General features: G+C 38.6%; 2 long non-coding RNA genes across 2 annotated transcripts; one reads left to right on the top strand and one right to left on the bottom strand.

Moving 5' to 3' along the window:
* Positions 1-600: 600 nt before the first annotated feature.
* LOC141627116 (uncharacterized) lies at positions 601-5,678 on the top strand. The gene is made up of 2 exons (XR_012536677.1): positions 601-741; positions 5,222-5,678. It is a non-coding gene; the product is annotated as an uncharacterized LOC141627116 (long non-coding RNA).
* LOC141627115 (uncharacterized) lies at positions 1,621-16,693 on the bottom strand. The gene is made up of 6 exons (XR_012536676.1): positions 16,229-16,693; positions 15,818-16,100; positions 5,907-5,995; positions 4,497-4,561; positions 2,252-2,314; positions 1,621-1,939 (listed from the first exon to the last, which is right to left on the bottom strand). It is a non-coding gene; the product is annotated as an uncharacterized LOC141627115 (long non-coding RNA).
* Positions 16,694-18,205: the final 1,512 nt, after the last annotated feature.

The following is an 18,205-nucleotide window of genomic DNA, read 5'->3' as shown; positions in this document are numbered from 1 at the left end:
AAAAATAACCATTTTATAGCCCAGTCCACTTCGACAATTTACTACATACCTAGCCTCTCTTAATTAATTGTGGGAGTAATATTATATATTAACGGCACAAAACTGTAAATATTAAGACGACATTTGGTCGGGCAAATAATAAAAGTAAATGTAAGGCATCACACCTTATGTTGCTTTAGATTATAATTGGACGACATTTAGGTCCAAAGCAAATTAGACTCCAAAGCCACAATTCACATGTATAGTCCAAGACCATATTTCACAGGGAGTTCCCGACAACAAGATTGAATTTTGAAACATTGTTTTCCCAGTTGTTCCACCAAAGGATCACATGCTTTAAAGTCCAAATAGGAAAGTCAAGTTTCCAACATGATTAGAGTAATTAGCAAAAGGAGTTTCAGTAGAGTTCTCAATAAGAAAAACGGACGAAAAAAACTAAGCTGCCAGCTAAAAAGATCATGGTACATGATTTACGGATAGAGGTTGGTAGGACAATTCTATCTTTCGAAAATTTCGGTTCTCGTCCAACACTCTCATCTTAACTAGTATAAATACTCCCCTTTACACCCTTATTCAAAAAAAGAAGAAAATTCATAAAAATATACTACCTTTTCAGAAAATACTATTCCATACAAAATACTACCTTCCCAGAATACCTTCCACATACATCCATCCTATTTTGAGCATAAAGACGCCCTAAAGTCAGTTCGAGTAAGCTAATTGTTGAAACGCCGTATCCAGGTAGGCCTGAGGGTGTCATATTTATTCTTTACTTCTTATATTATCGTAATTTAGCTTTTGTTATTTGTAAATAATTTGTATAAAATTGTTTTAAAAACGTTTTCTTTTGTCTGAATCGTCAAATATATAATATTACAAATAAATAGTAGAGGCCATCAGTTTGATGGGCGGTCCGGGTGCCTAACACCTTCCTTGACCGTACCTTTACCCCCGAATCCGCAATCTTTGATTCAGACCGGAGTGACGGATCAGTCCCCATTCCAGGGATCAAAAGGGGTCTTTTCCGTTAAGTTATTTTTGTATGCTTTTTATAAAACCTACTGGCGACTCCATCTATTTACTTATTTTCAAAAAGGAGATCTCACAGTGGCGACTCCGCTGGGGACTAATAAGAGGGTAAGACTCAAAAGTAATTGTAATAATGTATATTTGACGTCGTTTTTGCTTTCGGCAGTACTTGCAAGTTTTGTGAGTTGAGGAAAAAAAGTTAAGAATGGACAAGAAGCACTATAATTGATTGCATGTCTACGTGCTGATAAGAACAACATATTAAGAACTCGTTTATTAAATAATTTGCTTTTGTGGACTACTTTCGTAAAATGCATTGTTCTGCTTCTGTATTTTGTTTAATTTATTACATACGTTTGACTTGATTGTTGATACTTTATATCCTGTTTTAGAAAAAAAAAAAGGTGTAGGCTCCCCGTTAGCCAATATTACGCCAATTAAGCTACCCTATTCATCCTCGGCAAAGTATGTTGTATACTTAGAAGGTCCACTCGACCGACTATGCCTTACACATATTTTCGACCTCATGACGTCGCGTTTTGGCAACTCGTCTCAAATCCCATATACGACCGGGGAGCACAAAAGCGAGAGATACCCTCGGGTATTTTAATGTTGTGAGTACCCAATTATCAACCACTAACCTAACCATAGATCCCGTAGAACCTTTGTTAGGCTATATTATGTGTCCTGTTTGTTGATAATTATTGACATGATCTTACTTGTAATAAATTAACCCAAAAAAAAAAAATGATAAATAGAAATTGTTCAAGTCGTGTGTTAACAGGGATAGCTAGTATGAATTGTCCACTCACATACGACCATAAATTAGCCTAAGCATGCATTTGCAATTACGTCCGTCAGTTTCGTTCTCAGTCCGTCAGTGCGTAGTTCGTCATTCTGACAATCGGTCCTGCATACCAAAAAAAAAAAAAAAAAAAAGTACAGAGTTCGTTCTGTTCGTCAGTCACACATAAAAAAAAAATAGTACTCATCACTTCAGTCTCATGTGAACATTCATCCATAAACCATTGCATTTAGCATTATCATGTCTAAGTCTGTTCGTCTGTCTATTCGCCAGTAGGGAGTCCAGCAAGAAAAAAAAATCAACTTCAATTATACCTTCGTTACATCTTGTATGCATCACTTAGTTCATTCAAGGATTACTGAACTTGATTTATAGACTTATAGGTGGTTCGTTATTTGCCACGTATAGAGTATATACCTTAGGACTCGTATCTAGGCAGTGGCAAGATTTTCTGTCAGCATTTGCGCATAGCACCATTCTCTGCATAACAAAAAAAAGGGTTATTAGACATTTGCATTCAGATCTCATACAGTAACAAAATTCTCATTATAAGCAGTTGTACATGTGCATTCACATACTCTATTCTAGTCCTGTTATAAAAGAAATAAAATCCTTTTCTAAAGCTAAGATGTCATGATCGAGGATAGGGAGACGTAAAAAAGACCCAAACTTAGTAGTCACTCCAGCTTGGGGACGAGAGAAAGGTACAGGGAGACTAATTAGTATACCGCAAGCCGTACTTGTAACCCAACCACCAGTCACCATGTCACTCGAAGAATCAGTCAAACACCTTAAGAATGCTCTATCCATTTTGACCGACCGATTGTCATCCATAGAGGACAAAATCAAGGATGACGGTAGTGGTGAGGATGACCTAACTAAAAAGCTCAAGGACATGGAGAAATTTATCAAAAGAAACACTAAGTATGCTGACTTACTCGATGTTGAATGTAACATGCCGAACATGCGAGGCAAACTACCTCCGAAATTTACGACCGCTGACCTACCAAAATTCAAGGGTACCGAGCATCCAGCGCAGCACATAAGAAGCTTTGTACAAGAAATGGCCTTAAAAGAAGTGGATGCATCGGTTTTTCCGGCTATTTTTCCTTCCACTCTAGAAGACGTAGCCCGAAGTTGGTTTTTCTCCCTAGATCCTACACGTGTATCTAACTGGGAAGACATAAAAAAAGAATTTCTGACACAATACTCCAGCAATGCAGACTTATTGATCACAAGGCGGAATTTAGAAGTTACGAAGCAAACTGAGAAAGAGGGTTTTACAGATTTTTTAGCTCGGTGGAGGAATAAAGCTGCAAAAATGATTGAAAGACCGCCCGAAGCCGAACAGGTGGATATTTTTGTGAAAAATTTACGGGAACCTTATAAATCACACCTGCACTATGCAGGCATTGAATCCTTTGCTCGGCTAAACAAGATCGGTATACAAATAGAAGATGATGTTGTCGAGTCTACTGCAAAAAATCAGTCCAAAAGTTGCTTTAACAAAGATAAGAAAAACTTTTCTTCAACCTCTAAAGGAGAAGATTCAGTAAATGCCGCGGAACAAAAACCAAGAAGGGAGTTCACTGATCTAGGTATGAACCTGTCACGAGCACTGGATCGATTAATTAAGGAAGGATATCTAAAGCCCATTGGACCCACTCCAGATCCAGCAAACAAATGTCCAAAATGGAGAGAAAATGAATATTGCAAATATCACAGAGGTAAAGGGCACGATACGGATTATTGCTTCACCTTAAGGCATGCTATCCAAAAATTGATTGATAATCGCACTATCCCTTTACCCAAAGCAGTTCGAAAACCAAACAATAATAAAAATCCACTCGGAGACGTTCTGGCCATCTCAGCTAATAACCCCGCTTATGCTGACCCGACTCAGTTTATATCTGATGTTATGGGTTTATGGGTGAGTGATGAGGAAGATGAATGGGAAGATGATGATACGACTCATGATATTTGGGGTGATGAAGAACGTGAGTCCCGTGACATTTGGGCAGACAATGAAAGTGAAGACAACACTGATAATGAACCTGACCAAAATAATGTACAACATCTGACTCGCTCAGGTAGGCACTATAAGCCTCCTGACGCAAGCCCATCCCAGGCCATGCAAAATAAAGAAGGTGAAAGTAAAAATGCACAGGAAGACGATGCTCTCATTAAGTTATTTAAGAAATTAAAACTGACATTACTGTTTGGGACTTATTATGCAACTCACTGGAACATAGACAAGCTATTCTAAATGCATTGACAAGTATGAGTGTCCCATCTAAAACTACTCCGGCTGAATTGGCCAGTTATTTGACAACGAACAGAGAGGCGCCCGTTGTCACGTTCTCTGATAAAGATTTACCCCCAGAGGGTATAAAGCATAACAAGGCACTCCAACTAACTACACTATGCAACAAAAAATATGTGCCCCTCTCGCTAGTTGATAATGGATCGGCAGTAAACCTATGCCCACTCGAATGTACCCCAAGACTTTAGGCTTTGAAGAAAAAGACTTTAAGAAGACTAATCTGATTGTTCGTGCATATGACAACACACGTAGAGACGTATTGGGGCTGTTAACAACTAATATAACTACTGGACCCATAGAAAAGAAAGTCACGTTTCTGGTGATCGACGATCGACATACCTGCCTCATATAATCTTCTTATGGGAAGGCCGTGGCTTCATGAGCTTAATGTCATATCTTCATCCCTGCATCAAAAAGTCAAAAATGATAATTCAAGGATCAGTAATTACTCTAGATGCATCACCTGCCAGAGTTGAAATCACACCCAATCCAGTATTGCAAGTTAACCATGGTGAAGATGACGTAGACCTATGGGGTTTCAGCGAAGAGGTCGCTTTCATAGAAGACGAGTCACAACCCATTGATAAAAAAATTAGCCCCTATTATGCAAATACTACTGTGAACTTAATAATGAAAAACAGTGGCTACATGCATGGGACAACACTGGTAAGACTCCCAAAAGGGCATCCGACCATTCACTTAACCGAATCAAACACGAACTCTTTGGTTTAGGGTTTCAGCCATCCAAGAAAGAAATAAGTGAAGCATTGACAAAAAGAATGAAGGAAAAAGCTGCTAAGAGAGACAATAGACCTACAAATCAAACAATAGGTGCATATCCACACCCATTAAATGGACAATTTGTCAAAGAAGGTGAATAGTTTCCATATTTTAACATTCCAGAACCATTCTTTGTCGAAAAGACAAAACAGAAAGTTCCCAGATTTGAAATATTTGAGGACTGTTACTTTTATGAGGAGGCACTTCCCCTCCCATTAAAAATGCCAACCGACGATTGGATTCTAAAAACAAATAATAATGCCTTTGGTTTACTCTTTGGACAGGCACCCATAAAACACTCAGACCATTTTGTCATGGCACTTCAGGACAACAACTTTGACCCTTCTAAGCTAATCACAACTCATTACAACAATAACATGGAGCATGGATGGCGTAAAACTTGGAATTGGACTACAACTAATGGAAAGAGTATCAAAATCAGTGTGGGAGAAGGGCCTATGTTTGAGGAAGCTGAGTCCGAACCCGAGTCTGAAACCGAGTCTGAGACAGAGAGTCAGTCAGAGTCTAGTCTAGCAAGCAGGGGTTTTCACCCTTCAATTCCTCTATCGAGTCTAGTGTTATCAAGTCTAGTGTCCTAAATGAGTCGGGGTTTAACCCTATTTCTTTTCATGCTGAGTCGGGGAGTTCCCCTCTTAATTCTAATTCAAGTTCAAATTTCGAGTCTAGTGATCTACTCCTTAATGTACTTCTTTCCAAGGATAATAAAATAACTTTCAATTACTTATCTGGTTCTCCTACCCCTCTCATTTCTTATTCTGATTGTTTAGTTTCCGATGAAGATGAGTTGCCAAAAGATATAATAAAAGCATTAACACATCAGGAAAATAAAACATCAATAATTGAGGAAACGGAATTAATAAACATAGGCACTGATCAAGATAAGAAAAAAATAAAGATTGGGTTGTCACTAAACTCAGAAGAACGAGCGAGTTTGATTAAAGTACTCACGGAATATCGCGACGTATTTGCCTAGTCTTCTAAAGATATGCCCGGCATAGACAGAGAAATTGCTGAACATACTATCCCACTGTATCCTGCTGCAAAACCCATAAAACAGAGACTTGAAGGATGAAATCAGAATGGGCATTAAAAAAAAAAGAGGAAATACAAAAGTAATTAGATGTAGGTTTTATAAGAGTAGCTAACTACCCGGAGTGGGTGGCAAACGTTGTTCTAGTACACAAAAAAGACGGAAGGGTCAGAATGTGTGTTGGCTATAAGGACCTTAATAAAGCAAGTCCAAAAGACAATTTTCCACTACCCCATATTGACATTTTAGTGAATAACACGGCTGGTCACGCTCTACTTTCTTTTATGGATGGTTACGCGGGGTATAATCAAATTAAAATGGCCGAGGAAGATATGGAGAAAACTACATTCCTCACTGAATGGGGAACATATTGTTATACGGTTATGCCATTTGGACTTAAAAATGCGGGAGCCACTTACCAAAGGACCGCCACAACACTATTGCATGATATGATGCACAAGGAGGTCGAGGTCTATGTAGATGATATGATAGTAAAGTCATTGGATAGAGAAGGTCATACGACCGCATTACAAAAATTCTTTGATAGGCTCCGAAAATATAATGTTCGACTCAACCCGCAAAAATGTGCTTTCGGGGTTACCTCTTGGAAGCTTTTAGGATATGTTATTAGTAATAGAGGGATTGAGGCTGATCCATCCAAGATCAAGGCAATTAGAAATATGCCACCACCAAAAACAGAGAAGCAAGTTCGGGCATTTCTGGGGCAGTTACAATACATTAGTCGTTTTTATATCCAAGCTTACCATGGTGTGTGAACAAATTTTTAAGAAACTATAAAAAGGGGCATCCCTTGAATGGGCTGAACAATGTCAGCAAGCATTTGAAAAAGTACAAAAATACTTAGAAAACCCACCAATTCTGGTCCCCCCAAGACCTGGACTACCACTTCTTTTATACTTGACAGTAACAGAGACATCAATGGGTGCAATGTTAGCACAAGTTCAGGATGGTCAAGAAAAAGCAATCTATTACCTGAGCAAAAAATTCCTGGAATACGAAATCAATTATTCTCCAATCGAGAAGTCCTGTCTAGCATTAGTGTGGGCCACTAAGAAACTAAGACACTACATGTTGACCCATACAATTCATGTCATATCACGAATGAACCCCTTGAAGTATCTATTTGAAAAGTCGATCCTTAGCGGCAGAATAGCAAGATGGACCATGATGCTTGTTGAGTTCGATCTTACATGTATGGCCCTTAAATCGATTAAGGGAAAGGTAATTTCTGATTACCTAGCTGATTTTCCCGTTTTAGAAGATAAACAGGAAGCATACGACTTCCCTGACGAGGAAATATTTGTTACTGATGATGACTATTGGCAGTTATTTTTCGATGGCGCATCCAATCAAAAGGGATATGGCATAGGTGTACTGTTGACTTCACCAGATGGCGCACATACCCCACTCTCAGTCAAGTTAGATTTTAGCGTCACAAATAATGAAGCAGAATATGAAGCATGTATATTAGGACTTCGGGCAACAGCAGCCTTGGGGATTAAAAACTTGAGAATATACGGAGATTCGTCACTCATTATAAATCAGATTTTGGGAAAATGGAAAGTCAAAAGTGAGGGCCTGGCACTTTACCAAGTGTACCTCGAAATCATTCTCAAGCATTTTGACGATCCGAAGTTCATTTATTTATCCCGAGATGAAAACCAATTTGCAGATGCTCTAGCTAAATTGGCGTCGATGATCAATATTCCACATGAATTAGAAAATATTCCATTATGCATTGAAAGAAGAAAGAACCAAAGATATCTTTGTATGGCCCTTGACAATACGATGGCCGTGATGACGCACCATGGTTCATAGATGTATTGAACTACCATTTAGGAAGAGGCTTTCCGCGGTTCGATGTAAGGACGCGGCGCGCTATCAAAAGGTTTGCGACAATTTATTCTTAGTCAAGGAAAGTTATACAAGAAGTCTCAGCAAGGGGTATTACTTTTATGCGTGGGCGAAAAGGAAGCTCAAAGAATTATGGAAGAAGTGCATAATGGTACTTGCGGACTGCACATGAACGGTCGGATGGTAGCTAAAAATATAATGCGAATAAGATATTTTTGGTCGACACAGGAACATGATTGTACACAATACGTCAGGAGGTGTCATAAATGCCAGATTTATGCCAATGCACAGCATATACCTAGGGATGTCAATGGATCGGGTTCGGGTCGGGTGAAGCCTTATCCGTCATCCATCCGTCCTTTTAAAATCTCATCCAACCCGTCCGTCATCCATGAAACATATCATCCGTCATCCATCCATCCATCATCCGTGGATGAAACGGGTGGATCGGGTGATAAACGGGTGTTGTGTATATTTATATTTCAAGTTTTAAAAAAATAATGATTTTTTTTCTCTACAAAAATGAAGTTAGATAATTACTTAGTTTAACTTTCTAGTTGGTAAGTTCACAAAATATCTATATTGAGAGTAGATAAATATGAAAATTTAAATATTTTATATCTTAATAATGTGTTATATGTAAAAAAATTAAATAAAAAGTAATAAAATCGGGTGATGGATGGATGTCGGGTGGATAGCGGGTGGAATTTCTTCATCCAACCCATCCGTCATCCACATCCATTTCATCCGTCATCCATCCATCATCCATTTAAATCGGGTTTTCATCCATCTTTTAGGATCGGGTGGATCGGGTTTTGATGGATGCGGGTGAAATTGACATCCCTAATATACCACCTTCATTGCTGTACAATTTGGCATCACCTTGGCCATTTTCGATATGGGGCATAGATATAATTGGCAAAATCACTCCCAAGGGAACCGGAGGACATGAATTTATATTAGTAGCAATCGACTACTTTACTAAGTGGGTTGAGGCAACGTCTTATGCTACCTTGACTTCTAAACATGTTGCCAAGTTCATCACCAAAAATATAATTTGTAGGTATGGTGTCCCTCATGAATTGATTAGTGATCATGGTTCCCATTTTAAGAAAGATGTGGCTGCCTTACTAACGCATTACAAGATCCAGCAGCGTAAGTCGTCTACGTATAGACCGCAAATGAATGGGGCAGTGGAAGCGGCGAATAAAAATGTGAAAACTATAATTGAAAAGATGACAGAAAAGTATCATGATTGGCCTGCAAAGTTGCCTTTCGCCTTATGGGGATATCGTACGTCAGTTAGAACACCAACCGGTGCAACACCATATTCACTAGTCTACGGGATGGAGGCAGTACTTCCTATAGAACTTGAAATTCCCTCTCTTAGAATCGCATTGGAAAGCCAAATACCGGAAGTGGATTGGGTCCAAGCTCGATATGAAGAATTGCTATTAATATATGAGAAAAGACTAGCAGCTCTTAACCAAGTTCAGTTATACCAAAGAAGGATTTCTCGTTCTTTTAATAAAATGGTCAGGGCAAGGAACTTAAAAGATGGAGATTTAGTTCTTAAAGAAATACGGGCACCGGTCAGAGACCCGAGAGGCAAGTTCAAACCAAACTGGGCCGGCCTTTACATAATTAAAAAGATTTTAAAAGGAGGGCACCGAACCATGACATAGAAGGGGTTGAGTTCAGTCAATTAACCAACCTTGATCAGTTGAAGAAATATCAAGTGTAAGTATACCAAAAAAAAAAAAGACCCCTCACAGGTCGTAAAAAAATAAATAAAAAATAAATTAATATTAAGTAAAACAGAAAAATAAAAACGCAGCAACAGTCGAAAAAAGGAAAAAAGGGGCCCCCTCAGGTCTCATGGAAGATACACATCACTCCCAAGTTAAAGACCCATCCTAAGTTGAAGAACAAAAAAAGAGAAGACCCCTACCAGGTCCCCCCCCAAAAAAAAAAATTGAATTTAATGAAGTCCTGTAGCAGCAGTAGACATAAAGGACGGCCACAGCAGAATAAACGAACAAATAAGGAAGCAGAAGACGAAGAAGGATGCAAACAGAGTGGGCAACAATTCAGAACGAAGACCCTTCTCAGGTTTTTTTTTGTGAAAATGCTCTAAAAGGAAAAAAAAAAAAAACAGAAAAAAAACTTAAAAAAAGTAACAGGTTCAAAAATATTAGAATCTGTAGCAAGTTTTGTTATCAATATATATCGCTCCCAATTAGGAGTTTTCAAAAAAAGTGGCAACTAATCTGAGAAAACTAACAATCGTTCCTCTTATTCTATATCTAGAGCTATCATGGCAGAAATAAAAAATTCCTACACAAACTTTGAGGTTTGTAGAGTTCATAATCCATCACTTTATTTCAATCCTAATAAGCTACAACTACATTTAGAAGACTCTAGATTCCACTTATTGTCACTCCTTAGGTTCGTTAGCCACTCATTCTGATCATCCGGGTCATTCTGATCCTTCTTTCTTTTTCAAACCAGACTTCTACTACCTCCACTTTTGTGTCCTCTACTCGAGTCTTGAGTCTTAGAGTTTGTCTGAATCAGGTCAGGTCCTTCTCCCACCTCAGTAGCATCAAGTTGCAACCTACGTTCTGCTTGATGAGCTTATTCACGCTCCTCTACAGAGTGTGATGTCATCCAAACCTTATAATGATCGCCTATGTAGGTTGAGTCAGGAACCTTTTGTATAGTCCAGAACCTACGTGCATTCCGGTATTGGTACCAGTTACGCAGATAAGAATGGGTCATAGGGGAAATTCCATGAGAAATTGTATCTAAAGAAGGTACTCGTTGTTTTCGCCCGAATTGTCGTAGCAAGCGAGAAGGAAATATGAAAGAGGAGTGAGTAAGGCCAGGTAGTCTATAGAATGCTATAGAAGATCGTGGGGCCGTCATAGCAGGGATGTGCCACCATGATATAGTCCAACGAATTGGAAACCCACTGTTCATCCATTCCCTCTAGTAGCTAAGTGGCTGCTCCCCTTTCACAACTCTTTGTCTGCCAGCAAAGCTATGAGGCTGATAAGATTTGGTATCGAGAGGTCGTTCAATTAGTCGCATACGCTCTTGTAGCCATACCTAGGACAAAGATTTATCGACATAAAATGACCCGCACCAGGCCAGGCAAAAAAATAAAGAAATAAAATGACCCACACCAGGTCAGGAAAAAAAAAGAAATAAAATGACCCACACCAGGTCGGAAAAAAGAAAAGGGGCTTTCTTGAGCTTGAAAACTTGGTTTTCCTTCCCTTTTATGACATATCCTTCTGGTTGATCAACATATATCTCTTCCTGGAGATAACCATTCAAGAATGCTGACTTTACATCCATTTGATAGATGTTCCACTTATGTTGAGCAGCCAAAGCAATTAAGGTTCGTATTGTATCATGTCTTGCAACAGGGGCAAACGTCTCAGTGTAGTCGCATACCATCTTGAGAATAACCTTTCACGACGAGCCTTGCTTTGTACTTTTGAATCCGAACCATCCGGATTGAATTTGGTTCTAAAGACCCACTTGACTCCAACAACATCCTTATGTTTTGGTCTTCCTGTGAGATCCCAAGTATGATTCTTTTCAATCATCTTAAGCTCCTCCTCCATTGCATCTCTCCATTCTTGATATTTAGAGGCTTCATGATAGTTGCTAGGTTCATAAACCGCAACAAAAACATGATTCAAATGGATTCTCTTGTATTGCAACATTATTGTCATACAAATCAGCTACAAGTCTTTTACCTCTAGGCCCCGTAGCATTTTGAGAATCTGGAGAAGATTCAACTTCATTCCTAGAAGAACTTTCTTGATCTCTGTATACCTCTCTCGGAGTTAAAGGTGAATTTTGTGGTGTTCTAGGAGAATTTGGTGGGGACACATATTGAAAAACATCCTCTTGTTGATTTTGGCCTTGTGAATTTTCATCTTCCTGCATAAAATTCCAAGGTGTTGGTAGTTGTTTCTCCACCTTATCTTCTTTCCAATTCCAATAAGAATTTTCATCAACTTCGATATCTCTACTTATGACCAACTTTTGAGTCTTCAAGTTGAAAAGTCGATAGCCTTTAGATTGGGAGCTATAACCCAAAAAGATGCCTTGTTCGACCTTCTCTTGCAACTTGTGCCTATTTATCATAGAACATGTATGTAACACAAAGAGCCAAATACTCTAAGGTGTTTCACGGTGAGAGGCTTGTGATCTGTCCATGCTTCAAAAGGCGTTTTATCCATCACGACCTTGGTTGGACACCTATTAAGAAGATATACAACAGTGTGTTTAAATGTTCTGACCTCAAAATCTTTTAGGCATTTTCTTCTCAAATAGCATGCATCGCGCCATCTCCATAATGTTCTATTTTTCCTTTCGGACACACCATTTTGTTGTGGTGTATAACCAACAGTAGTCGATGTGTTATACCTTCATCTTCACAAAATTTATCAAACTAGTTTGATGTATATTCCGTGCCTCCGTCGGATCGATTCTTTTCATGCTACAACCACTTTGGTTTTCAGCCATAGCCTTGAACTTCTTGAAAACGGTGGGAACTTCTGAGCGTTCTCGAAGAAAGTAGACCCATGTCATTCTTGTAAGATCATCAATAAAAAGAATGAAATACCTATTTCTCTCATCAGTTAGTGTTCGCATGGGGCCACAAACATCAGTATGCACTAACTCGAGTTTCTCTTTAGCTCTCCATGCTTGATCTTGTGGAAAAGAATCTCTATGCATTTTCCCCAATTGACAACCTTCACACACGTCTTTTTCAAGATTCACAAAAGGCAAATCTCTTAGCATATCCTTTTTGTGGAGAGTTTGTAAAGCATGAAAGTTGTAATGACCAAGCCTTTTATGCCATAGCCAAGAGTCATTATCTTCTACTCGGGCAACAATTTCTTTTGGGTACGTCCATGAAAGAGGAAAACTTTTGTTCTTCATTTCAATTCGAGCAATCTCTTTTCCATGATGATCATAAATGTTACATGTATTTCCTTCAAAGTTGACATTGTAACCATTTTGCATCATCTGGAGGACACTTAGCAAATTTGTGGCAAGACTAGGAACTAACAAGACATTGCTAATGTAGCGCGTTCCTTTCTTTGTTTGAACGGCTATAGTTCCTTTGCCTTCTGCCTCTATAATGGAACCATCGCCCATCCTTACCGGAGTCTTCAATGAAGTATCGATATGAGTGAATATACTTTCATTGTATGTCATGTGATTTGTGCAACCACTATCAACTAGCCACACATCTTTATTGCTTTTAAATTAGAGGCTTGGCCAAGCAACAAATAGATGATCTTCAAAGATTCCGCTTTCGGAAACATTAGCCTTTGCTTGTTGATCTCTGGACCAACAATCTTTTTGTTCATGTCCAAACTTTTTACAAATATCACATGGTGTTTTATCTTTGTTCCAACAATTTTTCTCCATGTGATTAGTCTTTTTGCAGATTCCACAAGGTGGAAATCTTCCTTTCTTTTCGGTACCATTAGTACTCGACTTGTCTTTGGACATTTGCTTATTTTTGTTATTTTTGAAATTTTGGGACTTTTGTTTATGTTTTGCTTGAAAAGCTCCTTCCGATGAACCTTCGTTTCTCTGGGACACTTTTGACTCATGGGCTTGTAAAGACCCAAATAATTCTTGCGGAGACAATGTATCAACATCTTTTGACTCTTCTATAGCGGTAACAATGAAATTGAATTTGTTGTCGAGACTACAAAGAGTTTTGTTGACTATCCTCTTGTCGGAAATATCGTCGCCATAAATTTTCATTTGGTTTCTTCGTATCAATGATTCGAGACGTATACTCCTTCATTGATTGAGATGGTTTCATTTTCAAGTTTTCAAAATCTCTTCTCAAGTTTTGGAGTTTAATAGCTCTTACTTTTTGTGAGCCTTGAAACTCCACCTTAAGAATGTCCCATATTTCTTTTGCCGAAGTTGCATTGACGATCCTTGGAAAAATCGCCTCTCCAATTGCAGAATGTAAGTATGCAATTGCTCTTGCATTCTTCGTCGTTTTCTCTTTTACTACCTTTTGTTCATCACCGATATCTTTTGTTCAACTGTTGATTCGGGTAGTTTAAACCCTTGTTCGATAATCTCCCATAAATCTAGAGCGATTAACAAAGCCTTCATCTTGATACACCAAAAATCATAATTTTCACCTACGAAAATTGGTGCGGAAGGCATTCTTAACTTGATGAAGCCATGCTTCAGATATATGTTTTTTTTTATGTGGGTGTTTTTGATTTTTGGTCCCAAAGATAAAAAAATGCTCGATACCACGATGGTTTTTAGGGGCAATATAATCAAACAAGGAGAGAAATATATTGATAGAATATTTTGTGTTGTATTTTCTATGTCAAAACAAGCTAATACATTAGCTATTTATACTAGATGGAAGACCTATAACTTCCACAAGGCTTTAAGGAAGAAGACTAAAACTCCCTCTACATTAAACCTATGACTTGTAACTCTAGTGACATTTACCATGACACTTACAAAACCTCCATGTAGTAATGTAGGAAGTTTCTTATTGTAATTAGTTTGTAACCTTAGTCCATTAATTGTCATAATTCAACAAATCAGAAGTAGGAAAATATGTGAGTTGTGTGAATGACACAAGAAATTACCTGAAGTAACAGGGGGGCTACCGCAGAATGCAGCTTCTGGATTATGTCGTAAGGTATCTAAGCAATGAAGAGTTTTAGCTCAGACCAGAGGCATAGGTGAACAGTCGTTGCGCATGTGCTTTACTACTCTTAGAAAGCAGCCGTGTCCGTAAACATTGGAAGGGCTTACAAATAGATAACGGTTGAGCAGGCATAACACCAATGCCCGTTTTTTATAACGGAAGTCAATAACAGTCCTGGGATAGCTAGGGGAAGTGAAGTGCGCGATCAGAAGACAGAGATTTACCCTACGTCCGTTCAAAAATACATCTACACGAGTAGTAATGCCCAGATAATCTTTGAAGTCTTTTCTTAAATCATCATCGAGACTAGGAAGCGCAGGAGAAGACTGAACAGATGGTCCTAGGATGGCACTAAATTCCTCTGTCATAGGACATAACTCACGATCGCCAAAGCGGAATACGTGTGAACTTCAGGATCCCAAAATAAAGCGGCAGCGCGTAAAAAATCCCAGGAGATCTTAACTTGTTTCAGTGACAGTAGCAAGGGTCCCAGCTGAACACCAATAACGTAGTCCATTTCATCCTTCGTTAGGTTGTCAAGCCATAATTTTAGAGCATTTTCAAAATTTTGAGACATTGTAAGTGAAGAGGAAATTTTGAGATGGAGAAGTTTAAAGAGAGAGTGCTATTTAAAGAGAAGAAAACTGGGGGCTAGTAGAAATCTTTATCCGTATTAAATACGGAGTTACCAGATACCCATCCTTGTCAGGTACAGAATAGGAATAGCAACTGAGATTTAAGAATTCTAGTAGAAGTCGATAAGCCGAACTTTCTAAGAAAAATCACGGCCAAAGGCTGGATTCCTATCTGAATTCGAATACCTGCCCATGTCCTGGATCATGCTCAACAACACCATCTTTCATTTTTATTTAACAGAACTAGTAATGGAAATGTAACAAAAATTTATCTAGTCTATTTTTTTTTTTGAAAAACAAATGCGTCATTAATTGTTTAGTGTGGTCTTCATTGTTGAAAGTGCATCAACATGTATCCTTTGCATCATTAGCATAAACTATTTGTGTCATTCAGCATGAATAATTTGCATTAATGTCGTAATCGCACTATCAGTTCAGTCCTATTATCAAGCACACTACTTGATTCGCAAGACCAGTAAAACTATCAGTTCAATCGTATAATCAAGCATACGACTTGACCAGTAAAGAAATAAAACAAAGAAAAGAGGCATAAATATGAATCAGTCAATAAAGAGACGGAAATACTCACAGCTTGATCAGAGTTGGTGCCAAGGAATCTGTTCAAATGTCACAGCCAAGGGTTCAACGATGCTCCATCATCAGTCATCCGGTCACCAATCCGAAGCTCGAACGATTTCTTATCGACGGTACAATAACTGTCGCTGTTTACATCCCTTATCAGGGGCCAATTCAACGGTTCTCCGACACCGGCCATCTTGTTGTCAATCAAGCGCTCGAATGACAACCACGACGGTGCAACCAACGCTGAATTCATTCCATATCAGAGAGTCGTATTTGTTTGATCTCATTCTCTAGCGAGAAATAATAAATGAATAAAAAAATTAATTATCAGGTTCACAAAGTGACGATTGGAGCTTCGTTGAGCAACAATGCAGGGATTTAAGAAAATTAATTAGAAATCGGGAAAAGAAAAAAATACCTGAAATCATGATACGGAGGAAAACTTGATCGATGAAATAAGTATCTGAAATTCTAGCATGCAAACTCCGATTGAAGATTATCATCTTGTCCCTGATCAGTAGCTGGAATGACGGGCAAGGCGGCGTTACCCACACTGATTTTGTCCTAATCAGGAGCTGGAATGGCGGCACATCTACCGTTAATTTCATTCCACATTAGCAATCGTGAAATCAAAGGATTTGACGGGCTATGCCATCAAATTGATTTTATCTAGTGAACAACAATAGACGGATTGAAGAAGATCAGTTAAGAGACAATGGAGGAATCGAAGAAAACAATCCAGAAATCAAATTTTGTGGTGCACAATTTCAGAAACATGGTGATTTTGGACGGTGGAAAATTTTAGGGATCCAAAATGGGTTTTCTTTATGACACACCCAAACAAGACCATTTATCGACGATAAGTCAAAAGAAATTTATCTAACTATCCATTTCAATTTTGGACAATGAAATTGTCCGCTTATTTCCTCACCCGTTGCACGTACTTTAATTGGGTATGTTTGACGGTTTTAAATCAGTTCTTGTAAAATAATGTTTTACCCCTTTCTATTTTTGCGAAATAAAATTTCGCAATCAACCAGCCCATTTCGTGAAATAAATTTTTACGATTTTCAAATTTATGTTTTTCAAAATAAAATTTTGAAATTCCTTGGTCGGCAGGCCCTGACATGCATCTAAATTCTTAAAATAAAATTTTCTGAACTTATCCTTTTTGCGAAATAAAATTTTGCAATTTCAAATTTATCGGTCGGCGGGCCCTGACACACATCTAAGTTTGTAAAATAAAATTTTACGATCATATCCATCCTTTTTTTCAAAATAAAATTTTGAAAGTACTTGGTCAGCGGGCCCTGATACGCACCCGAGCTCATGAAATAAAATTTCATGATCTCACCTTCAAGCTAAACAAAGTTTAGCTATACCAGATCCAGATTCCAGTTCAGCAGCAAAACAAAGTTTTGCTTTACCAGTTCTAGATCAGTGAAACAAAGTTTCAGTATGACAGTTTGAGACCAACGAAACAAAGTTTCGTTACACCAGTTCCAGCTTCATTCCAGATTAGTAAAACAAAGTTTTGCTAAGCAAGTATCCAGATTAGGGGTGTTAACGAGCCGAGCCGAGCCCGAGCTTGGCCTTGCTCGGCTTGTGCTCAAGAACAAAAATTCGATCTCGAGCCGATCTCGAGCTTACCCGAGCTTGAAAAAAATGTGCTCGTTATCAAGCTTGCGAGCTTTAACGCGAGCTCGAGCCAAATTCGAGCTCAAATCGAGCCCATATATAATTGCTAATTTTTTATTTTTTTTCTTCCAATATTTTTAATAACAAGGCTCAAAAAGTTATATGTAAGAATATTTGACAAATCGATGAGACATTTGATATGTATGATACAAAGATATAATTATGATAAAATATTTTTACTACATATGAGGAATATCTTATCTAATCACATGTTCGAGCTGCTCGCGAGCTTTTCGAGTCGAGCCAGCGTTTGCTCGGCTTGACTCGTTATGCTCTCGAGCCGAGCCCGAGCCCGAGTCGAGCTCGCACGAGCCGAGCTTTGACCGAGCTTTGACCGAGCCGATCTCGAGTTGCTCGCGAGCTGTCTCGGCTCATTAACACCCCTAATCCAGATCCCAGCTACAGTAGACAGGTAATATAAGAGTCCCAGGTACGTTTCTTAACCGTTATCTGTCCCGTTCGGACTACTTTGACCTTCGTCTTACTCAGACTAGGTCAAAGTGGGGGCTTCTGTAGACACCTCAAAGTTGTCTACTAGCCTTACGAACACCCGATGATGAGGCCCTTATTTAATTCGGAATGAAACTTACTTGAATTTGATATAAGGTTATTTATGCTCAAAATTGTCCCAAAAATAACCATTTTATAGCCCGGTCCACTTCGACAATTTACTACATACCTAGCCTCTCTTAATTAA

This window comes from Silene latifolia, chromosome Y (genome assembly GCF_048544455.1).
Source record: "Silene latifolia isolate original U9 population chromosome Y, ASM4854445v1, whole genome shotgun sequence".
NCBI classification, from domain to species: domain Eukaryota; kingdom Viridiplantae; phylum Streptophyta; class Magnoliopsida; order Caryophyllales; family Caryophyllaceae; genus Silene; species Silene latifolia.
Note: the sequence above shows the minus strand (reverse complement) of the source record. Positions and strands in the feature narration are given on the sequence as shown.